Here is a 27,256-nt window from a genome sequence, read left to right as displayed (position 1 = left end):
ACCATGAGTTTATTCAACAAATCATTTGTTAACTCTCTCATACATTCTAGGCATTTCCCTAGTCACTGATGTAACAGTAGTGATCAAAACAGCTAATTTCCTGCTCGTGTTGGAAATTGTGTTTGAGGTTGGGTTGGAGCACTCAAATAGATAAACAAATGTAAGGCAAGTAGTAAGAGAAGTCTAAAGTGGTAAGGCAAGTCTGAAGAGAAAGAAAGGCAGGGTGATGGGCTTGATAGTCATGGCAAGAGGCTCTATTTTGTGTAGGGTGGCCAGGGAAGGCCTTTATCACATGAAATGCCACTGTTGCAAAGACTTGATAAAGTGAGGGGGGTAGTTAGCTAGTCAGATGATTTGGGGAGTTAAGGTTGAGGCAAAGTTGCAAGTGTAAATGCTCTGAAGCAGGGGTGGGCTTGGTGTATTTAAATGGAACTAACAGAGCAAGAGAAGAATGTTAGGAAATGGGGAGAAAAGGATGAGGGGAGTCACATTGATTAAGAGCAGTCCATAATAAGGCAGGGCAGTCCATAATAAAGTCATGGCTTTTTTTCCTTTTTTTTTCCTGATACCAGAGATTGAACCTCCAGGGGCACTTAAACACTGAGCAACACCCACAGTCCTTTTTAAAATATTTTATTTAGAGGTAGGGTCTCACTGAGTTGCTTAGGGACTCACTACATTTCTGAGGCTGGCTTTGAACTCAGGATCCTCCTGGCAGCCTCCTGAGCTTCTGGGATTACAGATGAGTACGACCAGGCCTGGCTAAAGTCATTGCCTTTTATTTGGAAATGGGAAGCTATAGGAAGATTTTGAACAGAGAGACACAATCAAATTTATATTTAAAAATATCAGTCTAGTTGCCATCAGGACAATAGATATTGGGGAAAATGAGGGCAGAAGCAAGGACAGAAGAAGGCTATGGAAATCATTCAGGTGACTTATGATGTGGGTTTGGCCTGTATATTGGCTTAGCAGATGCAGAGGAGTGGTCAGATTCTGGGCATGTTTCAAATGCTTACTTGGAAAGAAGGAAGTCAGAAAAATAAATAAATAAAATGCTGTATAATTTATATCAAATTCTAGAAAATGCAAAACAATCTATAATGACAGGAGATGTTTGGAGACAGCCAGAAAAGGAGAGGGGAGGGATTACAAAGAAGGATGAAAGACTCTTTTGATTTTGGTGATAGTCTCATGGGTATATTCATGTCAAAACTTATCAAATTTTACACCTTAAACATTTGCAATTTATTGTAGGTCAACTATATCTCAATAAAATTATAAAAATAAAGTCATAATATTGTCTAATGGACTGGAGTTGGAATGTGAGAGAAAAAAGATCAAAGATGGTTTGTAAGTTTTGGGCTTTGAGCACCTGAATAATGGGAATTAAATTGTCATTCTTATTTCTGAGATAGGGAAGACTGAAAGGAGCAGATTTTGAGAGAAAAATGAGTTCAGTTTTCAACATGTTGTTAGAGATGCCTAGTAGATACATTTTATAACATAGTAAATACATGGTAGAAAAGAAATGAAGAATGACTCAGTTTCTCTCTATGATCCACTGGTTCTCCAGAAAGCGCAGAAGTACACTGGACCAACGGGGACCTCTCATGGCCCCTGTAGACAAATGTTTGTGCACACCTTTTTTCCATTGTTTTCTTTATTTAACATTATGAACATGGTGGACTACATTCTTTTCTCAAAGTTTAAAAGATTCAGTTAATTTGGGGAAACAACTGATGGGTTCAGTGTTGGAGGTTGATGAATAACTTTAGCAGAGACTATAGTAACAAGCCCTTGGTCACAGACAAATGAGAATGGCTCCACCAAGGATGAGAGCATTGCAGACACTCTTCCTTGGGCTGGCTAGCTTGTGCCTTTCCCCCCCTTAACTGTACATATCAGTAATTCAGCTATATTATGATTTAAATCATATTTTGCTCCTCTTGTCAGAAAGTACAACATTTGCTTGTTAGTTGATGGGTTGTGATGAAAAGGAGTCTACTCCTTGGGTTTGAAACTTAGCTCCATTACTCACTGTGTAAAGGTCAGGCGAGTGTCGGAGGAAGAGACCACCAAGAGACTATCTCATGCAATGGCAAAGGGTTTATTGACCAGCATGCTGGGGCTCAGAGCTCACTTGAACAGAGCAAAGAGAGAGCAAAGAGCCCTGACAACAGCTTAAGCAGAGCTTATATACTTTCCTTGAAGAGGGCAGGGAGGGAAGTTACATTCTGCAGTTTGTTGGGGACAGCACATTCTGGGAACAAGATTAGCAAACAGTTCGGCAGTTGGGGACAGCACATTCTGGGAACAAGATTAGCAGACAGTTTTTTAAGATTTCAACGGTGTTTTGTTGAGCATACAGAAAAACAGAGTAACAAGTACCTGTTTTATTAACCTTTCAACTGGATGTGTGACTGCCTCAATTTACTCTAAAATAAGGATTGGAATAGGACCTACTACTACTGTAAGGTACTATTGTTATGAAGATTAAATGAATTGATATGTATAAAACCTTCAGAATAACAACTGGACATAAAGAAAGTGTTCAAGAAATGTTAGCTAATTGCTTTCTTCTCTGACAACCGGTTTTGACAGTTGGTTCCCACGAAGTTGTGGACTTTTTCAGACCAGGACCAGATATCTTGTCTTTTGATTTTCATCCACTCCCACACCGTGCTAGGGCTTTGTCCAGCATCTGGCATGAATGGTAGCACAAAATGAAAGTTAAAAATATGCTGTTGAATTAAATGATTTCTTCCCTTATGGATAAAGATAAGAATCTCCAGATCTTAGCCCGAAGACTACTGTCCATCTCTCTGCCCTCACTTGTCCCCACCTTAAAAAAAAGCAGGCCATAGTCTCCAGTTTACACCCTCACTCACAGTTCCATTCACTCTCCCACTTTCCCCTTTCCTAATCAGAGGGATTGGGGTGGGGCTTCAAGGAACCTCTAGGAGTTTGAAGGGGAGGGAGCTTGGAACCATAGACTAGCTGTGACAAGTCATGGGTGGGATTTGGTAGTTCAGAAAAGGTGGTACCAGACCAGGAATGGGGGATGGGAGTGATGGTAAAGTGGAGTAGGCTAGTTCAGGATGGACCACAAATGAGAAGTTGAGGAAAGCCAGAAAAGACCGGTTGGCGGAGTGGCGGGGGGGGGGGGGATGGTGGGTGACGAATGGAATCATGCGGAGGGTCGCTTGTGAGGGCACCGAAGCAAAGGCAGGTGATTGGACGAGAAAGAGAGCCCTAGTTGCCACGGCAGCGACTAGAGGAGAAGGTCTTCAGTTGAGGAGAAGGTCTCCACTAGAGAAGGACGGGGAGCTCCGGCTCCCTGCATTCCCCAGTAGAGCCAGTGCATCGACCCCCATATATCCCTGCTGACGTGTCAACCGGGAAAGGCTGAAGCCTTCCCGGGTGCCACCCCTCCGCGCCTTGCTACCCACCCTGCCCCCTGAGCCCCGATGCCCGCCCGCAGCCTACTCCACCGCGTCACCGGCTCCCCGAGGTGACCACAACATGGCTGCGGCGCCGGGGCTGCTCTTCTGGCTGTTCGTGCTTTGTCCGACCTGGCGAGTACTGGGCCAACCGGACCCAAGCACTGGCCAGCGCTTCTGGAAGCACAAACTCTGTGCAGACGACGAATGCAGCAGTGAGTGCGCAGGCGGGCGGGCGGCCCGGGGTCTCCGCGGTGGCTCTTCAGGGCTGCATGGGGCTCTGATCTCCGGGTCCCCAGCCCCGCGGGCTGGGCTAGGGGGTCGAAGGACGACGGGTGGGGTGCAGGAGTGACAAGAGCCTCGGGACCCTGCGTGTGCCCACTCCGGCTCTGCCTGCGCCCCCGCCAGCCCGCTCGGGTTGCGGGGGTTTGGACTCCCACTTGTTGCCAGCGTTTTATTTTTCTCTACTGACTGAGGCGGGGGTTGGGAAACACGATTCCCCAGGGACAGCTCTCAGTTTATTCCCTTCCAGGATTTGCCTAGGATCTCAGTGGGTGATGGGGTTGCGCGCCACGCGCCCGGGGCTCCCCACACTGTAGCAGAGCGCTTTTCTGCCCCCGCCACAGGGACCTGGGCCGGTGCGGTATCAGGGCAGATGCTCTCCAGGGCTAGGTGGCCTTAATCCCAGTGGCAGGTTGATGGTGGGGCTTCTTGGGAAAGGCTCACTGGCCCCTTCGTTTTTTTTGCTGCACTGGGGATTGGGCTGGTTTTGCCTTTTAACAGGGACTAGAGTTTAGGCTTGGGAAGAGCACCAAGTCCAGGCACGCAATGTGTTCCGAGGTCTCGGCCCCGACTCTGCTTCAACCTGTCATTTCTGTGCATAGAAGCCTCCCTTCATATTTGAGGTAGGGTAGCAGGTGGGCCAGTAATCTTTTGCTTTTGAAAGAGGCCAAGGATCTGCACTGGCCACCTGGGAACTGCAGCCTCTTCTGTGTGCAAGAAGCGGACAGAATTGCTTCCCAGTCCTGGATTGGAGGTGGGCGGTGGGGAGGATGTAGCCATTCAGATTCAGATGAAGAGGTTTGTTGCAATAACAATAATAAATACTCCAAGATTTTTATAAGCCAATTCAGTTTTAGACTCAGTTGCTAGTGTTGTTGGAACCTCTTTCCTCTATATATTTACTGGCCCAGAATTCTTCTTTTGGCCTCCTGCTTGGTTTCTAGTAACCTTGTAACTTGATGACCATGTTGTCCATAAATTGTAAGCAGTGCATATTTTAAAATATTCATGCTGAAAAGGCCAAGAAGTTTACCATTGAGCTCTTTATGCCTAAATTGGTGTTACCAAAAACAAATTTTATAATTTGAATTGTTTGTTCCACTCCCATAAAGAAAAAAGATGTTTCCAATATATGTTAAGCTGTTCCTAGAGGTAACCCTAAGGCTGGAGTAAATAAACACTCAGAAAAGCAAAGCAGCTGCCATGATATTTCCTTTCAGTTTTGGGTGAACAAAATCAGGCTTCCAACATGGTAGAATGTTTGCTATTCTTTGCTGTCAAGCGCTATCCTATGTGGGCTACCTGGACAATCTCATCACTGATGCTTCCTCAGTACTAAGACATGGTGTTGGTAAGGTTCAGTGGGGTAACATAACTTGAGAAATGGCCTGTGTCCAAACAGATGTGACCTAACACAACAGGTGGGTCTGTGTTGTGTTGTAGGAAGTAGTGAGGTGTGTATGTCAGGTGTCCTTGTGTGCCTTCCAAATAAGTGCTCCAAAAAAAAATAACTAAATAGGTGCTCCATAGTATGCATTATGTTGTCACCTAATATATTACTGATTTGTAAATCCTCTATGACCTAAGGGGGAACAAGAGAAACATTGCCATTTCCACTTGTGATGAGAATTCCCCACCTTAAAGTGTCTCTCACCTTCAACTTGGCCTCTTAATTATCTATGAATTAGGATGCTGACAGTTTTGAAAATAGTCCTATTTTAGCTTCAAAATAACAAGTTACCCTCTCCAAATCTGTGTTTGTTCCTCAGATATATATTTTTATAAAACACACATTCTTGTGTATTTTACTGCTGATTGGCCTTTAGAAAAAGTGTTATTTCCATTTCTTCTTTGTGCTTTTTACATACATCTCTTGTCCATTTCATCTTAAATCAGAGACTGTGTATTTGGTCAACCAAAAGAAAAATGTTGCTTCTACCAGTTTCTAGATCAATTGTGATTCTAGTCCTGCATTTTAAGCATGAAGGTATTGCCTGACCTTTTCTCATGGTTAAACTTGTTCCTTGTCAGATAGGATACCCACTTTTGATTTTTGATATGAATGAGGATGTTTTGAAACAATCTTAATGTTGGATATAGTCAACAATATTTGCTCAGAGAAAATACATTTCCTGGTAATTTACCCAGATCCTGAACACAGAGACAGCAACTCTGCTGCAAATGAAATTGACAGTGTTTATGGCTGCATGGTAGCACTTGCAGCCACTTAAAGGTAATGTCTTTTAGCAGTTAGTTCAGGTTAATTAACCCCTTGGAGGTTCCTGGATATTCTTCCCTCTTCCCTCCCTATTACCTCTGCATGAAGCCATACTTAAGCCTGTCCGTGTCTACACTTGGATTTACATATTTGCAAAATGAAGCTTTTTATGATTATGAAACAGAAAAAAATTGAGGCCTGCAAGGACCAAGAGTTTCACTGAAACCAGCCATGATTGGTGGTAGCCACATTGCTTTTTATTTCTCAGCACAGAGAAAAATAGAGAAGCTTCCTTTTCCCTTGTCTAATTGCAGGGAATATTGTATTTTATAGCAATAAAATCTCGAAGAATTTTAGATACTTTGAGCAGGTGAATTAAAAGTGATTCCAGAGAGTACTGGAAAAACTTGATTTTTGTTCATAGTGGGATTCATATTTCCTGATGGGTCAATGTGGATTGTGAAAAATCAAATTCTAATGTTTGTTTTTCTTTTTTCAATGTTCATATACAGTGTTAATGTACCGAGGTGAAGCTCTTGAAGATTTCAGAGGCCCAGATTGTCGTTTTGTGAATTTTAAAAAAGGTGACCCTGTATATGTCTACTATAAACTGGCAGAGGTATCACCAGAACTTTGGGCCAGAAGTGTAAGTAAAAGTTTGACAGGTGTTATATTCTTACTTTTGATGGGTTTTTCAGCAGTGTAGATTTAAATGACTGATTTCTTGGGGTCTTTGTAGAGTTAACCTAACCTCTCTGCCAGGCCCTGTGCTCCTAACATGCCTTAGGCCTGGCACAGCATAGAAAGTCAGTAGACTTTCTGAAACAGAACTGAACTGGTTGTGGTTGCTACCCCTCACATCAAGTTCCAGAAGGCTCTACACATCATAAAGGTTGTCATGGTGAAAACCTGACAATTCTTAGCTTTGCTGCTTCAAAAGGGAAGGATTCAAGGACATTAGAGTGAATCCTGTAAATTAAGTCTGAGATAGTAACTCAGGCATGCATACTTAAAGTTGATTTTTTGTGTATTTTACCTAATCATTTGTGCTGTTTTTACTCTAAAAAAGCAGAATATTATGTTCATTATGTGCTTTTTTTTTTCCTTTTTTGCAACTTCTGGGTCATCCATTTCCTGCTTTTCCTATAATCTATGCCTGAAGGTTCCCCCAGGGGTTCTACTTCTAGCCAGTTGTATGGATCTTCTGATGAAAGACATGACATTGTTTATATCATGCTTTGATATTTTAAATGGGGAGATTCACAAGGAGTGACCTCATTGAGAGACTTATGAGTATTGTCCTTTTCATTTAAATGTGATATGTGGATTGTTTACTTAAAATAGTAGCAAGGGTCTTTGATGACTGTAGGGATGTTCCAGTTTAGAGACATTCTGGGTTGCATCCCTGAAAGTTCTCACCCTAAATAAAATACCACACAGCAGAAAATAAGAGTAATCCCTATGGGAAAACTAGTTTCATTTTGTTGCCATTTCTGATTCTTAGGGAATGATCTTGAAACTTGGTTCCTTTAGGTACAAACTTTATATTTAGACAGAGTCCCAGTTGCAGTACTCCATATAAAGAACCATCTATTGTTTCTTTCAAGTATACCAAATAGGATTCGTAATCTTTAAACTTGGAACTGTTTTTCCATGTACCCAAGTGGCATTTTTCATACAGTAGTCGTCTTTCTCCCCTTCTTTGAACTTTTGGATAAATGGGCTTGATTTACATTTTCTCCTGTCACATTGTAGCCTGTTAACTATGTTCATCCCTAGGACTCTTGCCATTCTGGGTGGCAGCACTCATCCTGTCTTCCTGAGGAGCCCTGCTTTCAGCACCTGACCAGAAAGGATCTTTGCCGACTGATGAGTGTTTGGGTGGCACTTTGTTTGCATTGCTCCTGTGGCATTCATTTGTCTTCTTTGCCTTCAGTCAGGTTGTGTTTTATCTTAGCTCCCTATAAAGTGAAAAACTCAGTTAGGAAAGGACCCCTGTCTAATCCATCTTCCTTTTGAATATTTCCTTTCAGGGCAGTGGCACTTAAGTACATTTGTTCTGATAGTAGCTTATGCAGAATTTGTTCTCTTCTGGCAGTTCTTTGCTCCCCACCCACAAATCAAATCAGCAGCACCTCAGCAGGGATGATGTATGGAAGCAAAATTAGGTATAAAAATTATTTCCAGTCATGAGCCTCCATGATTCTGCATCATTTTTTTTCATATCACAAGAAATGGGATACCACCCAGTGTGTAATTATGGAGCTTTATATAATCTATGGTCTCAATTGACACAGATTAAGAAGAGATAAATGTGTTTCCTTTCTCCATACATCTCTGTTTTTTTTTCCTTTTCCAAATTTAACCTTAATAGAATTTTCATCAGAAGGGAAAAGTGTATTTCCCCTCAGACTCGCCTCTCATGTCATGAATGTTATACTTAGGAAATTAAAAACTCTTTAGTTTTCAAAATGATTCTCCTTTTGAGTTTTTAGTTTTCATTCTGCAATGTTGTTGATTTTCTAGAGTCTCAGGCTTTATCTGCCAGTGATGAAGCTTTTAATTGCTCCGTCTTATCTAATCTTCATGGCAGTATTCTACCACTAATACTGGCTCTCAGATGGTTTCTAGATATAACAAGAACATTCATGAATGGGGATATTTTAGAGTTAGTGATAAGATGCCTTTTTTTAATTTTCTTTTTTGGGCGTTTGATTTGCCTATCAGTTTCCTTTAATTATTGGCAAGAATCTTCTGTTCTTTTTAGTCAGTAGTTAGTAATAAGAGTGTCTTTCTCAAGGGGAACTTTATGTACCTTTTGTACACTTTATGTAACTTCATATAATTTAGCTGTTGGTGCTGAAAATAAATGGGGTTCTTTTCTGCAGAGGATTTATTTTGGGTGAAACTGAAGCTTGATATGTGGTTTAGTATGCATTATATTGTAATTTTATTTTCTCCCCAAGTACTTGTAAAAGTAGATTTGGAAAAAGCTAGGAAAGCATATACTATCAATACATTTGCTATAGTGGTAATACATTTTAGAGATTTTGTATTGTTTTTACTTATTAATTCTCATGACTGTTATGTATTGGTTAAGAAAGACATAAATATTGGTTTATGAGCAATGCTACAAAATGTACAGGTAAATTCTTGCTAGAGGTTATTTGGAATTGCATTTATAACCAGCTTTGATTTATATAGTTTTAACCATATAATATACAATAATCTCCTATGCAAATCTTTTATTTACTTCAGAAGTCTTAACTTTATATGCTCTGTGTTGAGAATTAAGCTAAATGTAAAAAAGAAAACTTCAGTGGTTGGAAATGCTGTTTTAACAGTTCTGTATTTGGAATAATAATCTCAGTGTAATTGTTATAGCAACTTTCTTTCTTGGTTATACCATATACCTATCTATTATGTGTATATTTCCTGCCACTTCTGAGAATCTCTTATTTATATTCCTTGTACAGAATTTATTTTATATTTGTCTCCTTTGCACTATAGGTTGGCCATATTTTTGGTTATTTTCCGAAAGATTTCATCAAAGTAGTTCGTGAATATACTAAAGAAGAGCTACAAATTTCAACAGATGTAAGTTATGGATTTCTTTTTTGTTCTCAATTGTAAACTGGCTTATAAATCCACCCATTATATTCAGTTAACTGCTTCTGAAAGTTTTATAATGTGTTTATAACATTTGTGTATCAGATTTTCATTTGAAATCAGACTACCTATAAAAAAAAGTTTGAAAGGCATTCAAGGGTGATTATATTATAATCTGAGAGTTTTCTAATATATTGAAACAGATATTCTTATAGAAGGCTGTTTACTCAACTATAGGGCTTTTCTCTTCTGTTTTATATGTGAAAAATAAATAATGTAATATATTTGTACTTGGCTATTAAATTTAAGAGGTAAATAATTTCATTTTACAGGCAAAAGGAGGTATTCCAAATTGAAAACTACTCATTGGATAGTTATTAGACATTTTAAGTATATTTAGGTTAAATTAATTAACTCTAACTTTTATACTAGGCTAGAAATACGTACTTACAAAGGTTTTCTTATTCTTAGTCATATATGGGATCGTAGTCATGTTATAGATTTGGAAAAGGGGACCTGAGTGTTTCAGGTGATGTTCAGTCTCAGATCTTTTAAGGCCCCAACTGCTTCCTTTATACAGCATTCCTGTATTGTGCTCTGACTTAAATTGATTTTGTGACTGAAAGGATTTCGTGTTCTAGAATTCTCACTTCAGCTGATTATTTTCTAGAGTTTTAAATTGTGTAGTAATTGATGCCCACCAACATTGAAACATCTTTGGGCAGCTCTTTGTAGTGGCTGTAGAATATGCAAGCTGCTAGGCTAGGATAGTTCTTAGATTAGATGGGGTGAATGGATAAAGTCATCCTGTTTGTTGTTGCTGTTCCTAAAATTTCTTCATAATCTCAGGGGCCATAAAATCACTTCTGTTGCTTGTTGGACTTCATTGTTGGTAAAGAGAGTTAGTTCTTGGGATTTAAGCTGTGACAGCAGTTCACTGATTACAGAGAACTCATTTGTTTTGAACTCTGCCTTTTCATTATGTTTCCCATTACATGCATCCCTCATGGCTTAGAAATGCATGTGATGGGGAGAGGAAATCACTCATCCCTACTACATTGAACTGCCTCCCCCACCCCCAGAACCCCCACAGAATATTATGAAGATTTAATTAGGAGATGGAAATTTTTAAAAAAATTTCCATTCATACTATGGCTCCTTTTATATGTCAATTTGCTTACTAGTGGCAAGAAGGAAGACTAAATAAATATATAGATAGTCCTGAGAGAGGTCTTAGTGACTGTGAAACCCTGATGAAGAGGAAGGTGTATAACTTGTTGAATCTTGTTTTCAGTTTGTTCTTGTGGTAATAATAATGTGAGGAGCCTCCTTAATATCATTCTTTATTCCATCAAATGTACTTGTATCTCAGTAAGATACTTTAAAACTGATTCATCTTTCTCAATGCTGCAGGATCTTCCAGCTTCTCCTGAGCAAATGATTAAGAATTAAATTCCTGAAACATAGGTGTAGATTTTAGAGCTTGAGGATCCTACAAGTGATACCTTGCCTTTCCCTACTTATGCTCAGAGCAAATTGAGAGAGACCCAAGAGTCAGGCTGTTGGAGACCAAATTGTCACCATTTTTACTCATTATGCTTTTTAAAGAATATGACCCATGTTAAAAAAAAAAAGAAAGAATAGACTTTCTAACACTGTAGTCTAGAAAAAGACAGATTTACTCAGCCATAGAAGGAGTTAGCCAATGGGGGTTGGAGGAGGGTAATCTGGTTGACCCCAAAGATTCTTTAGAACCAATCCTGAATTTGGGAGCATGGATGAGTTTGCTTTTGTGACACTTTGTTATTGACACACTAATGTTTTCCTTTTCCTTACAGGAGACAGATTTTGTCTGTTTTGATGGTGGAAGAGATGATTTTGATAATTATAGTATAGAAGAACTTCTAGGATTTTTGGAATTGTATGATTCTGCAAATGAAGATTCTGAGAAAGCTATAGAAAAAGTGGAACAATTTCCTGAAGTCTCCCAGGATGTTGAACCTGAACCTAAACCAGTAGTAGCAAACTCAGAGCAAATTGAAAGTGCATTCTCAGAAAACACTATGGATCTTGAGGAACAATTTCTGGCTCAGAAGAACCATCCTCATGCAGATAGTCAAACAGATAATGCTCAAGGTGAACAAACTTCATTTGAACCCTTTGAAGAAATACTACAAGATGAATTGAAAGTGCCAGAAAGTGAAAACAACAAAACCAGCAACAGTTCTCAGGTCTCAAATGAACAGAAGACTAATGCTTATACACTTTTGAAAAAAGAAATGACATTAGACTTGAAAACCAAATTTGGTTATACTGCTGATGCACTTGTGTCTGATTATGAGACGACCAGACTGGTGACTTCATTAGACGAAGACTTTGATGATGAGGAATTGGATGCTGATTATTATGCATTTGATAAGGAAGAAGAGGAGAATGAGGAAAGCTTTGGGGAGCTCCCATTACTAACCTTTATAAGTGAAGAAGGCATGAAATTCCCAGTAGAGTTTGGAGTGGAGAAATATTCAATAGATGAAGAGCAGAATTCAAATGAAGAAGATAAGGTTGAGGTAACTCTGCCCCCAGGCATCAAGGATGATGACAAAAATATACTGACAACCTTGGAGGATACTTTATTTATTGGCACAGGTGGTGACGAGAAAACAGATATGATGGATTTGGGGAATTCTTATTCAGAAGAAGAAAAAGAAGATGAGGAAGCTAGAAAACAGAAGAAACCACAAGCAGCAACAGATTATATTTATCCTGAAAGTGCAGAATATGGTCTTTTTGTGGAAACCTCTAAGACAGATAATGATGAAGAGCCAAAAGTGGACATCGAACTTCATATTAAAGGAAAAGAGACAGATGTTCAGGAGCCTAAGAAGCACCTGATGCAAGATGTTTCAGAATCAGAGGATGAGAAGATAGAAGGGATAATTGCATATACTTCTCCCCAAAGCAATAAGCTCAGCTCATTGCCAGCTGTTGAAAAGGGCAAGGATACATTAAAATCAGCCTTTGAAAACAAAGAGAATGACCTAAAAGAAGCAGTTATCCATATCTCAAAAGACTCAAAAGAAGTGAATGAAGAACTCTCTTCACCTGGAGAGAAGATTTTGGAAGATAGCTTAGAGAATAAATCTCTACATAAAGCTGTAGGGAGTCTGATGACCCAAGAACAGAGTAAACCACCAGAATCCTTGGGCATTGCAACATTCCTGGGAGATAATCAAAATGATACATCCAAAGATGGAATGGAGGAGCCAGGTTCAGTAAATACACCAACCCTGCACATAGACTCAGTGGAGCATCAACCTCAGGAAATTAAAGAGGGACTAGTTCTGAAAACTGAAAATCAATCTGGATTCTCCTCTCCAGATGGAATTGGTTTGTTAAGAGAACCGGAAGAAGAGGTCCACAGTCCCAGAAAAAATTTTTCTTGGCAACAAGAAAGAGATGTGATTGTTACAGTTAGTCATGTAAATGAGAAGATAGGGCTTTCCAAGGACAAGGGTAAAGAGCAGTCCTTGGCTGAAGAATTGATTCAGCATAAGGCAACACAGGGGACACAGGAAATTAAAAAAACAGAGCAAACTGACGAGGTAGAAGTACCAGGTCTCCATACCGAAAGGCCAGCATCAGTAGAGGAGGATTATTATCCCCCTGAAGAGCTACTGGAGGATGAAAATGCTGTAAGTGCAAAACAGTCAAAAGAAAAACATTCTGGGATTCAGAATGTTAACCAGCACGTTCTTGAGAAAGCAGTTTTAGAGACTATCAATCCTGATCTAGAAACCAAAGAAAACAAACAAGAAATGAGTATAATTTGGGAGATTTTTAAGAAAAGTGAAACCACAGCCAAAAGGGTAGACATGATGGACAAGGAACGAGGTGATATGGAAATGGGAAAGGAGGAAAGTCCTCTGGCAGATGAGGAAGCCCAGGGACTCTTTGACGGAAGTGATGAGGAAAACACTCAGACTTCAGGGATAAGTGAAGTATTTCAGGATAAAAATTCTGATGATCTTGAAAAAGACAACCCTAAGGAACATCTGAACACTTCAGGGTCTACAGAAAAGGCTACTGGAAAAGAAATCTCAAAAGAGGACCTTGAGGACATAGGGCATATCACGGATGCAGAAAGCCAGGGTCCTGCTTATGCAGATCTTGAAGATGATATACTCCCACAGAGTCCACATATAGCCCTAAAGCCAGAGCTTAGCGATCAGGAGGAAGACTTGCCCATAATCCGCAGCTTCTTTACAGAACAAAAGTCCTTGCAACGCTTCCTGAAGTACTTTGATGTCCAAGAACTGGAAGAAATGTTGCAGGAAATGTCATTAAAGCTGAAGTCGGCACAGCAGGAGAGCCTGCCCTATAACGTGGAAAAAGTTCTAGATAAGGTCTTCCGTGCCTCTGAGTCACACATTTTGAGCGTAGCAGAGCAAATGCTTGATAATCGTGTGAATGATATTAGAGACATAGGAATAAAGGAAAGTAACATATTTGAAGAGGCTGCAGTGCTTGATGATATCCAATACTTGATCTATTTTGTGAGGTACAAGCACTCCACAGTGGAGGAGACTGCTCCATTGATAACAGTGCCTCCTCTACAGGAAATCTGGACTAAAGCTGAAGGTAAATACCTGCTTGCGGCTTGAGCTGGAGAAAAGGAGTTGTTCCATCCAGGTGTTTTTGTGTATTATTGTAAAGTTCTGTTCAGTTTCCATGTGCCTAAAGGAGAAAGAAGGCTGACTCAGGAGTCCCATATATTCCTTTATTTATTCTTTTGGGCTAGAGCATGAAAGGACATTGCTTATTCTTTTCTCCTTTAGGACAGTTGGGATTGGTTAGCATGTTCAAAGAGAAATTTTATAAAAAGTTAAAGAGAAAGATATAAATGAGAAACTAATGCACAAAAGTAGACCTGTTAACAGTACAGATTTTATGTTAAAATTATAAAAGGGCTTTATTAAACATAATTTCTTAATCATAAAATATCTGTACTAGATCATGTGGGTGTGGAGTGACTAGCATAACTTTTTTTTTTTATATAATTTAATCTCTTTTTATGTGGTGCTGAGGATCGAACCCAGTGCCTCACCTGCACTAGGCAAGTGCTCTGTCACTCAACCCTAGCCCTAGAATAACTTTTAATGGATAGCTTGCCTGAATTCCCCTCCCCAGCATTTATCTTTTGTGGATACCATGCTATTTCCAGTCTCTTGGGGGAGAGGTCACTTATTCTGGTTTTACTCCTCTGGGTTCTAAGGTCCTTGCATTCATATTAATCAAGGATGGAACCAGGATGACAAGCCTTATAATGTAGTGCTTGACACATAGAAGCCTTTCAATTAAATATTCGTCAAACTGACAATGAGCCAGTATCCTGATAAAAGCTTTCTGTTTCCTGGTTTCATATTTGATCATCTCTATCCATTGTTTTTCAAAATGAAATATTTCAACTGAGAGTATATGATAAGAATTCCAGAAGGACATAAAGCCATTGGAAAATTTACATCCCAAGAATGCTAATTTTACCTGATAATTTGGGGAAGAAAACAGTTGTACATTTAATCAAAGCAGATATATTTTGGATAAGAATGCAAAGTACAAGTGAATGTTCAGGGTAGAATATGAAGCTGTGAAGAGATAATCTTTGCTCTGTATCCTATTGGTCTATGTCCTGAGCTCAGGAAGGAGATAGGTTCACCATTTGGCTCCTAGGTTACTTGGAACATATTTGAAAGTCACATTAGCAAGCTAGACTTACGGAATTCCCTTCTCTATACTGGCTCGGTGAGACCATCACACTTGTAGATGAAAGAGTTCCTGTTATTTCTGAGCAGAATAGACATTTCACATTTTTGTTCTGGACCAGAATTCTCTTCTGCACATTTATTCATGTGGGTGTATGTTGGTTTGCCAAGGGAAGTAAAGTTATTGAAGCCTCTATCATAAATGTATTTGTTTATGAAATACTTTGGATTAAAGGCTTCTTTATAATTTTGACTGTATAGTTCAGTCATCCTTTAAATGGGATGAAAACAATGAACCCTCCCGTATCCTTGCCCAGTTGTTCTCATGGGCGCATGCCAGGACAAGGAGGGCAGTGTTGAGGTATCTGGAGCTGTGTGCTGAGGGGGAGTGCTGATCATTGGGCTTAAGTGGGGGTAGATAGTGTCATCCAGCTGGCTCAATGCATTCTTCTCCCCTGTAGAGATGCAGCCACCCCATGAAGATGATTTTCCTAAAGAGAACACAAATCATCTTAATAGAAATCTTCATGAAGAGCCTCGCCTCCTGAGTCATCATTTAAATATGAACCATCCTGAAGAGCCCAGCCTCTTGAGTCAACCTGTGACTGAGGACATGGGTGTCTTAGAAGTGTCTCAGATCCCAAATACTGAGAAAGTAGACCCAGGTAAAGCTTGCCAATTTTTCTCTACAAAGTAGAGGCATTATCATAATGAAGGCTTTCAAGGATATTTGTTGCCAAAGGTACAAAATAGAGCAGAGAGTAATATAGGTACATGTGAGTTCAAAAAACAAAATCTCTTAAGTGAGAGAAAATCAAGAATAAAGATGACTAGAAATCAAAAATAGGCCAGAGACTGTAACTCACCTAAAAGCAAATGTTTAGCTATGACTAGCTTGTGTAAACCATTTACAACTAAAATATTATTCTTCAAAGGCCTTATGCTCTAAAACTGTATTTTTCAACCAGACCAACAGCACCAGAAACTCTGGGGGTGGGACCCACAATCTGTGTTTAGCAGGCCTTCCAGGAAAGTCTGGCCTGGTACAAGTTAGCTTGAGAATCACTGTTCATAGTCTCTTAAATTCTGTGTTTTTTCCCTTTTCTTCTAAATGGAATGTACTATACCTCAAGTCCTGTTTTGACTTGCTTCCTGGACATGGTAATTAAACTTTTTCAAATGCAGTCAATCGTCCAGATCTTTATACTATATACTTACAGGAAGCAGTACAGAACTGCAATCCATTTTAGACTGACACTTATGAATACTTCATCATAGTGCACAGTATCCAGTGGGAGATGAGAAACAATTTTTCAAAAAAATCCCCAATAATGGCATCAATAGCATTCTACTTTTGTGTTGCTCACTCTCATTTTATCAGTAAATTACATTATGACTAATTGTTTTATTTTATCCATCCAGTATGGTGCTATGAAGCCATAATTACTGTATTTTGTGTTTTTAAAGGTTCTGGTCTGTAAGCATAGCTATAGCATTATCCTGCACCAGTGCAGGACTTAGCAGCACTGATCCTGACCCCGCCCCCATCTGCACACACAGAGTGTAGGAGAACTCATGGCAGGGGGGATTCAGTTAATTTGAGAAGGAATAACATATCAGTTCTTCCATTTTCCAGAAGACATTTCATTCATATATGAACACTACTGACTTCTGAACTGTTTTTAACTCCATAAGGTTCTGAAAATGAATCACGCACCATTAAGATTTGTTATTTTCATGCTCCAAAACTTTCAAGATTAGGGAAAACTTGGCTTACAAAATTAAGCATGAATTATTTCCCTGGCCTTTTAGGTTCCACCACAAAATGATGTCAATCACCTTTATATGTAAAATCTTCCCAAATGTCATTTAATGTGTCTCAAGTGCTGAGATGCTGAGCCAATGGGCAGACTTCACCAGCAGTCAAATTCATAGACCAATAGTGATTGGAGGGCCTGGGGTTGTAGCTCAGTGGTAGAGTGCTTGTCTAACATGTGAGGCACTGGGTTTGATTCTCAGCACTGCATACAAATAAATAAAATAAAGGTCCATCAAAAACTAAAAAAAAAAAAATTTAAAAATTAGGCAAAAGCTTAAAAAAATAGTAGTGAATGGAATCTCAGGGTTGAGAAAGACCTTAGAGGCAACTGGTCCAACTTCCTTTTTTTAGAGAGAGGGAGGGAGAGAGAGAGAGAGAGAGAGAGAGAGAGAGAGAGAGAGAGAGAGAGAGAGAGAGTGAGTGTTTTAATATTTATTTTTTAGTTATCTGCGGACACAACATCTTTTTTTTTTTTTATGTGGTGCTGAAGATCGAACCCTGGCCGCACAGCCAGACGAGCGCACTACCGCTTGAGCCACTTCCCCAGCCCAACTGGTCCAACTTCTTAATAACTGCACGTTGGACTCCTAGCTGTTTAATCAAACGTACCCCAGGCTCATGTAACTCATACTGAAATTCCACCCCTACAAGCTCTCAGGTCTAATTGGAATTCTACCTCATTCACAGAGCCTCAATGCAGGTCTGTACCCAATATCCTTTAGTCTCTCTTGATATTACTGTTTTCTTTTTAAATAGCTGTCATCTGTCCACTCAATAAATAGTTGTTGAGTATCTCTGCCAGGTGCCAGATGCTGTGTTAAGCCTTGGCTCATTCCACCTGTAAATCTGCAAACCAAGACTCCCTCTCTTTCAGCTTTCCTAAAATTTTTAACACAAAGTTTCACCAGCACTAAATCCATGTTTGTTGAATGTCACCCTGTCTATATATCTCTGGTTTTAAAAATTTTCCTTTAGTAAATATTGTTCTGATAGCAGTTGTATGGCCATGGAAGTAGTGGAGAGTAGACTGGAGATTGTTCATTTTATAATTGAAGGGTCTGACAGCTCTAATTAGGATTTTGAAGTTTTCTTCTCTGTGTTAATTGTCTTTAGGAGAGCCACATATTCCAGGCACTGTGATTCATATATTTAGTGAAACACTGATGAATATTGAAACTGAAGAGAGACAATTCTTATTCTATAGCATAAAATAAAATAGCCATTTCCCCTTTCAATTTTAGAGCTACTTATAACAGAAGGTACTCCTGTTGATGATGCTGATACAGAAAAACAACTAAAGGACATAAAGTTGGAAGAGCCAGCAGATGCCACCCTTTTGGACAACGTGCTTTCCTTGTTATATTCATACTTGCTTTATTTCACTAAGATGGTAAGTTTGACATAGTTTCTTCAACTAGAATGTTGATTATTTATTAGTTTTTAAGTGGCTTCTGGTCATGAAGTGAAGAACTTAAAATGTCTTTATGAAAATGACTCCTGACCCTTTGAGTAGATAGCTCCTAAAACAAAAGCCATAGGGGTGTGGCTTAATGGCTACTTAGTTTAGCATATGAGGAAGATTTGCTGTCTACCAAGGCTGGACATTTGTACACCTGTAAAAACTTGGTTCTTCCCCTCAGAACCTTTCATTCTGGCAGGGAGATAATAGCATTCACTTGAAACACAGTAAGATAATGGCAGAAAGAGAGGTATTTATTTGATGGTAGAACATTATTGTCCATAAATGCATTTATTATGGTTGGAAGGGTGATCAATAAGGTCAGAAAGTAGTTGAGATGTGTTTGAAGCACAGGCAAAGGTCAAACAGGAGTGTGACATGTGGTTTGTTGTTGATTAGACAGGCTGGGGTGGAGGATGGTGGGGGAAGCTGGCAGTCAGAAGAAATGTGTTCAGAGAAATGGAAACATGAAGAAAAGGATATTTGGGGAGGCCAGGAGAATGTAAATAGTTGGTGTTGTATAACGTGTGAAGTTGGAGGGGGATGGTCTGTTGGAGAGGCCAGCAAATCTTAAAGGAAGTCATGGGCCAAAGTAGCATTAGACCATTAATAGTGGGGATCCTTAGAAAGTTTTAAGAATGAAAGGAATTAGGTTAGATCTGTTTCTTAGAAAGAGTCACTTAAGGCTGACCTTTCTAAAGAAAATCATGATCCAAACAAGACATTTAATCTGTCTAGAAGCTTATCTAAGCATTTTAGGACTTACCTCCCCGTCATAGTATTTGTTGATGTTGAACTTTTAGAGTTTAATTATAGGAATGAGAAAGCTTTTAGAGCTTGGAGGATAAGATGGTCCTAGGGCCTTTGTGACAGTAATCCTTCTCAACTGAAGTTGTTTCCTGTAAGTTGTATTATTTCAAGACTTGTTTAAGAAAAGTGATGTTGTTGTTTTCCTTGTAAAATGTATAGATTTTGAAGCCAGGTAGATCTGGTTTCAAATCCCAAGGTTATCATTTAGAAGTTTGGGCAAATAACTAAACTTTTGAATATCAGATTCCCCATCTGAAAAATGTAGATAATGCTTACTCCAATCATAAGAATTAAATGATTTGACAAGGTAAAGTGTCTGGTGAGATGTCTGGCATTTTGTAGGGTTTTACCCCCACGCACCCCCTAATTCTCATGTAGGCAGTCAGAGGTGGTATAAAGACAATGAATACCTGGGGAGGAGAGACCACCAGGGTGGAAAAGATGTGATGGGGAGAAATGAATCAGTTTTCAGTTGGCTCCATGTTTGTTCATGGTGGTGGCAGCCACCTGGGTAAGGAGTATGTACAAGCCAGGCAGTTAGAATAATGATATTTCCAGTGATTAAAGCCCAGTCTTCCACAGTCATAATTTGATTATCAGAATGAATCAACATCACTTGGAAAGTTTACAGCCTCATGATATGGGAAGGATTTCTTTATTCATATTTTTAGGTATGCACAGAGCCCTTCTCTAGGTCTAGGTCGGGGTACATGAATGTGGTGCAGGTATGGTCAGTGACTTTGCGGTGATAGGTAAGACATTGACGTGAGTGGCAAAGAAGAGGCACAATGTTATGAGACTGATTTGAAAGGAGCCTTCAAAAAGGCATTTTGATGGCCCAGTATGTACAGGACATTGTGCGAGGACTAAAAGAGTCTAACAGGTATAAGGCATGATTGTGATTTTTGAAAGCCTTAAGAAAAGGACTTAACAAATATATGCAAAAATTATGAACAAGTGAATGTAAAATCTTAAACAAGTAGTATGATATCTGATAGGACTGGAGAGTAATAGGCTCTGATGTGTTTGGGAGATGTGCACCAATCAGATTCATTGATCAATGGAATCTTAGTAGAATCTTAGTGTTAGAAGAAACCTTGGAAGGCTGTTAGTCTAGTTTCTCACTCATTGCTGTAATTTTCTTTACTGTGGCCCTGACGAGTAGTTATGAGGCCTGTACACCAGTATTTCCTAGCAGGAGTCACTCTCTTACAAGGCTATATGTTCTTCTGTTGTCTAGTTCATCCTTGTATTGACTCCAAATTTTCCTCCACATGATTTCCTCTATAAAATTGAATTCTTTTCTACATAGAAATCCTTTAAATATTTGAAATTATATCTTAATTTAAAAATTATTTTTAGTATTTTTATCATGGAAACTTTCAAATAAGAGCAGAGAGAATAGTAGGGGACTATAGGTAATCATAACATACTATACATTTCAGAATACTAGAAGAAAAGATTGTGAAAGTTTTACCATAAATGATGTTTGAGGAGGTAGATATATTTAACCTGATTTAAACGTTACATAGTGTATACATGCATCAAAATGTCATGTTACCTATTTCAATAATTATGTTTATTTCTATGTACTAATTAAAAAATAAATTTAATTAGAAAAGCTTTAAAGAAAAGCATAGAGAATAGTATAATGAACCCATGGGCCATCACCCAACTTAACAGTAATTCCTTGATAGCCAATATCAGTGAGTTTTTTTTTAATTTGTTCTAATTGGTTATACATGATAGCAGAATGCATTTTGATTCATTTTACATTAATGGAACAAAACTTTTCCTAGTTGTACACAACACGTGTAGTAGTCTTACATGTACCTCGGGTAATGAGGTTCATCTCATTCCACCATCTTTCCTATCCCTATGCCCTCTCGCCTGTCCTACCTCCCCTTTGCCCAATCACAGCTCCTCCATTCTTTCCATGCCCCTTGCCACCCACCTCACCCACATTATGGGTCAGCATCCACTTTCAGAGAGAACATACAGCTTTTGGTTTTTGGGATTGGCTTACTTCCCTTAGCCTGATATTCCCATTCACCCGCAGATGCCATAATTTTTTTCTCTTTTAATGCTATAAGTAACATTTCATTTTGTATATGTACCACAGTTTCTTTATCCATTCATCTGTTGAAGGGTTGTTTCCACAAAACTAAGGAATGCTTCACAAATGTGGGTGTCATCCTTGCTCAGGGACCATGCTAATTTTTTCTGTATTGTCCCAATTTTAGTATATGTGCTGCCAAAGCAATCACACTCTGAGTTTTAACAAATGTAGATACCCATGTAAAAACTACCATAATCAAGATATAGAACAGTTTTTTCACTAGAAAAGGGGTTTCCTTGGGATCCTTCCCAGTGAGTTCCTTCACCACCTGTTCCAGGCAACCACTGATAACTTTTTTTTTTTTAAACTATAGATTCATTTTTCCTACAGTACTATTTCATATATATGCCCCTATAAGTTGACTCATATCTAGGAGTGCAATTGCCTCCTATGTTTAATGTATGTTTTTATCTTATGTAATACTGTCAAGCCATGCTAATAAATGACCACAATCATTTTATACTTCCACCAGCAATTTAGGAGACTTCCACTTGACTTCATCTTCACTATCACTTGGGCCATTCTAGTGGGTATGTCTTTGTGAGTTTATTTCCTGATAACTAATGATATTGAGTGAACTTTTTTTTTTTGAGATAGGGTCTTACTAACTTGCTTAGGCTCAAACTAACTTGCCAGCCTCAAACTTGGGATCCTCCTACCTCAACCTTCTGAGCTGCTGGGATTACAGACATGTGCTATCATGCCTGGATCAAATACTTCTTCATGAGCTTGTTGACCATACTGTTTTTGTATGTCAACTCTCTCTGGTTAGCTGGAATCCAGACTTCTCCCAGCTCAGTGCCAACTGTGGGATTGGTTAGCTTATAGTTGTTCTTGGCCCTCGCAGGTACTGCTTAGAATGTAGCCCCAAACTGAAGACCACCTCCATGCAGATTTCTGGAACTCTTTTTCTTTGTGGCTCCCATCTTTCTGGTAGTTTTCTCTACATGTTTTTGGCTGCTTAATCTCCTGGAACTCTGGTCTCTTTCTCCTCAGTGAGACTGTTAGGCCCCATTTGGGTTCCCCTTCCCAAACTGAGGTCTAGAGGGTGCCTCAAGGTAGAATGCTCACCTATTTGTTCTCCTTCTCTTAGGGGTGACAGTTGCATGTCCCTTGTGGCTTTCTATCTGAAAAATAGCTCTTTAAAAATATATTTTGACTGTGCATGGTGGCACATGCCTTAATATCCTAGTGGCTCGGGAAGCTGAGAGAGAATCATGAGTTCAAAGCCAGCCTTAGCAAAAGTGAGGTTCTAAGTAACTCAGTGAGACCCTGTCTCTAAATAAAATACAAAATGGGGCTGAGACTGGGGATGTGGCTCAGTGATCAAGTGCTCCTGAGTTCAATCCCTGGTACCAAAAATATATATATTCCAACTTTCTGGTTGCTTTCAGTGGGAGAACAAGTCTCATATAAGTTAATTGATTTCTCCTTTTGTTGTAACTTTTTGCAATAATTGAAAAAAAATATGTTTGTGGGACTTCTAGGATATATTGTAGTTTTGGTGAATAAATGACATCCCCCTGGTACAACAATTTAACCTGTTTTCTCTATTCCTTTTTTTTTTTTTTTTTTTGGTGGTGCTGGGATTGAACCTCGGGCTCCATGCATTCTAGGCAAGTGCTGAGCTAACAACCTCAGCTTCTCTCTGTTGCTTTATATTTCTTGGAAATTCATAGTCAGGTTTAGGTTCAATTCTTTTTCTTATGAAAACTTAATAGGAAATATTGCATTGACATATGCATATCCTCTCCTTTGATGTTGACTACTAGTCAACAGTGATGTTGGTGAGATTTGCTAATATATTATAGGTTGCAAAATAGCAATGGTCTGAGTTGCTGGATTTTTCTTTCTTCATTTAAAGGATGGGATGCCTACACAAATAAAAATTTGATTATTCTTTTTTTTCTGGGGGGGGGTATTGGGAATTAAACTCAGGGGCATTTGGCTAGTGAGCCATATCCCCAGCCCTATTTTGTATTTTATTTATATACAGTGTTTCACTGAGTTGCTTAGCAATTCCCTTTTGCTGAGGCTGACTTTGAACTTGCTATCCTCCCTCCTCAGCCTCCCTAGCTACTGGGATTACAAGTGTGTGCCACGGCACCTGGCTATGATTGATTATTCTTTACACAGATATTTGGTTTGTATAGTTAAGGCAGGAGATAAATATTTGATTCCTTTTCTTTATTTAAACACTTTTCAGAATAGTAAGGTATTCTTCTAGCTTATCAAATGATACCCAAAGGGGCTTGAAATCTTTTTATTGTTTCATTGTTTTTATTTGTTGCCATAAAATTAATTAGTTCTTTCATATATTTAAGTTTTTGTCTTAAATGAATTTTTTAAATTATAAAAACCAGGTTATCTAAGAGAAAAGAATGATCCAGAGGGATTCTAGCCAGGTGTTAGACAATGTGATGATATAGGGCCTGTTACAAACTGGAAAATTTAAAGTATGCTCAATTTAAAGTATTTAGATTCAGGCTGGAGTTGTGGTTCAGTGGTAGAGCGCTTGCCTAGCATGCATGAGGCACAGGGTTAGGGTTAGGGTTAGATGGTTAGGGTTAGATGGTTAGATGGTTAGGGGTTCGATCCTTAGCACCATATAAAAACAAAATAATGTGTCCACCTGAAACTAAAGATACATAAATAAATTTTTTAAAAAAGTATTTAGATTCATTATACTTGAAAACACTGCAAGTGAACAAAAAATATGAGACTGTCAGTATCCTTTCTCTTGAAGAAACTATTGGAAAATATTGAGGAGGTGGATTTCTGATGAGGAGGTTAGTTTAGAATTGCCATGATTCTTTGTTACTGTTTTGTTATAAATTTAAGGTTTCCCATTTCTTCTAATTTGTCTGTTTCAGCTGTTTACTACATTGCCTGATGAGTATCAACCTGGGCCTGATTTTTATGGACTACCATGGGAGCCTGTAGTTTTCACTGTTTTCTTTGGATTGGTATCCTTTGTCATTTTCTTTTGGAGAACTGTTCTTGTTGTGAGTAAATTAACTTACTTATACCTTAGCACATAAGCACAAGGATTATTTTATATAGTCACTGCCCCCCCACTTTTTTTCCTTTTCAGTTGCTAAAACACAAATTAGTGGTTTAAGTCAAACTAACCTTATAAAATAATTTAGTGTGGGTGCAGTTGGTAGAACTGGTAATTCTTACAGCCATCCTGACCAGTAGTTTCATACGTATCAGAAGTCTTAAAAGTGGGATAAAAGATGGGATAGGTTAGATAAATATCCTTTTATGTAGCATATATGTCTAGTAATCTATATTAAAGAAATAACTATGCTTTGAAGATTTTGGTAATGTTTTTCAGTGGAACAGTGTATTAGATTGAAGACTTAGCACAACATAATTCATTTAGGGGATATTGTATGTTCGCTTAATGGAATAGTAGGCAGATTTATCTATTTCAAAGCTTTGAGGTACAGAAAATGCTCACAATTAAATGTGAAGTGGAAAAAAAAGAAGAAACTAAGATTTAAATGTTGATGAACTGTATGTTAATATAAACACATATAAACAGGGGGAAATGCTACAAAGAAATACAGTAATATGAGAAAAAGGAGATAAGATAATTTTTCCAGTCTTTTATATATATTTTTCCCAGATTTTATGATTTGATCATATGTTCAGAAAATACCTTTTTATTTGGAAGTATAGATTATGTGTTGTCCAAAAATCCATTAAATGTTTTGTTCATTAAGTCTTTTTTTTCTGAGCAGAATTAGTCTATCTCTGTGTATGTGTGTACATATATGTATAAGCGTATATATATAAGCTTATACATACATATGTTTGTACTGTAGGTCATTCTGTTTCATAGTTATTTAACATAATTGGAAGAAAATTATTTTAGGTAAATGGACTTTGCATATGAAAAGCCTAACAGTTAAAGAGGCCAAAAGCATTGGATACAAATCTTTTCAAATCTGAGTGTTTTTTTCTGATTTCTTAAAAGTTTCCTCTCCTTGTACAATTGAGTGTAAAATCTCTTAAAAAGCATTCCCTTCTTAAATAGAAGAATCATTTGCCTGAATTCCTGTGAGGAATTTTCACAGTTCAGTCTCATTGAACTTTTTCTCAGCTAAAAGGAAAAAGGAAATAGAAGGATAAAGAGAAGGGAAAAACATGAAAACACTTTATATTTCTCTCTTGTTTCTTTCATTTCAAGAAAGAAACAATACCTGTTTCTCTTTTCACTAGGTTATGTGGGATCTGGTTCCTAGCTGTTGCTCCTCAGTTTCAGCATTTGACTTTGGAGCTTTAGTCTCTTCCTTAGATGACTGCTTTTATGCTACTTCCCATTTTCTTCTGTTGTCATTTTGAGTAAAAGGTTAGCAAGGCTATGACATTAAAGAAATGCCATTTCTTTCTGTGTTGGAGTTTTCTGAATGCAATTTCCTATTACGAAGATCCCATGGATGATCCATGGACACATCTGAGTATTCCATCACCATTTATAACATTTGAAAGGACAAGTATATGCTAAGTTACAAAGAAATTTAGTGATGTTTTTTTAAAAAATTCTGCTTAGGTTTTATTATGAGGCAGTTTATTGCTGTCTTTAGGAAATGATTGTTTTTGTCCTTTCCAGAATATGTTAATTGTCATTTCTCTTGTTGCTTGTGCATTTTCTTCTAGCAGTCTTCCCTTTCAGATTTCTTGCTATATATTTAGTGGTTTGTAGAAATAAGATGATGTAGCCTATTAGTTTCTAAATTCAGCCAATAGGCAAATTTAAATTGGAGTTCTAAGATGTTTTCTGGTGAGTGAAAGAGGCATATCTTAGTACAAAGATTATGCCTTAATATCATTTCCTCAGATTCCTTTTGATTGTTTCTAGACTTTATCCTGGTAATTTAGAATTCTCAAGTAAATGATTTTGAGTACACACACACACACACACATACACACACACATCTTTACTGTGAAATAAGGTACATATCTTAGTGTGTTTATGTCAGAGCCTATTTATGAAATATAACTACCAATTAAATTTAAAATGCTTGTTAACCTTTACTTATTTTTAATCCTATAAATTTATTATTCTGAACCAGAATGTTATTAAATTCTCACTTGGTTATGATTCTGACTGTTGTTTTAGGAATGCTGTTTCTATTGAGCAGATGTTTGACATCAAATTTAATCTTTTTTTCTCTCTTCTAGGTAAAAGATAGAGTATATCAAGGTAAATTTTTAGGTTTCTTAAACTTGTATTGTATTGGTGTTTGATGTGTGTTTTATGTATGTTAGAAGTAGATACAGTGACTTTTAATGTCTATTACTTTTTTTTTACCTCCTGAAAATTTTACTATTCCTAGGTTGCTAGCATGGATAACTGAGTAGATGATGCTGGTTCCAACTCTGAGATAGGAGATAAAGAGGAGGAACAAATTGTGGATAGGGAGATGATAAGTTTTAATTTGGGGCAGATTAACTTTGAATATTGATGTAATGCAGATGTATTACATTTGAAGAGTATTTCTATGCTAATGATTTAATCATGCATTAAGTAATTGAGTAGATAATTTAAAGAATGGTAATGTGAATCAGTATGCTTTCATTTCTGTTTTTCTTTGCAAAGAATTAAATGATTCCATTTTCTGAAAAGAAAGTGTTTTGAGAAGGGAGGAATATCAGGCTACAACACTTTACTGTATTTCCCATCTGTGAAATAAGCTTAAATTGAAATATCATTTTGGATGGGAAGG

The 27,256-nt window shown here is 38.2% G+C and overlaps 1 non-coding gene across 1 annotated transcript; it reads right to left on the bottom strand.

The window, feature by feature from the left end:
• Positions 1 to 21,559: 21,559 nt before the first annotated feature.
• LOC143388439 (U6 spliceosomal RNA) lies at positions 21,560 to 21,666 on the bottom strand. The gene has a single exon (XR_013090004.1). It is a non-coding gene; the product is annotated as a U6 spliceosomal RNA (small nuclear RNA).
• Between the last annotated feature and the right edge of the window lie 5,590 nt (positions 21,667 to 27,256).

The sequence above is a fragment of the Callospermophilus lateralis genome, unplaced genomic scaffold (assembly GCF_048772815.1).
Source record: "Callospermophilus lateralis isolate mCalLat2 unplaced genomic scaffold, mCalLat2.hap1 Scaffold_193, whole genome shotgun sequence".
Taxonomy (NCBI): domain Eukaryota; kingdom Metazoa; phylum Chordata; class Mammalia; order Rodentia; family Sciuridae; genus Callospermophilus; species Callospermophilus lateralis.
Note: the sequence above shows the minus strand (reverse complement) of the source record. Positions and strands in the feature narration are given on the sequence as shown.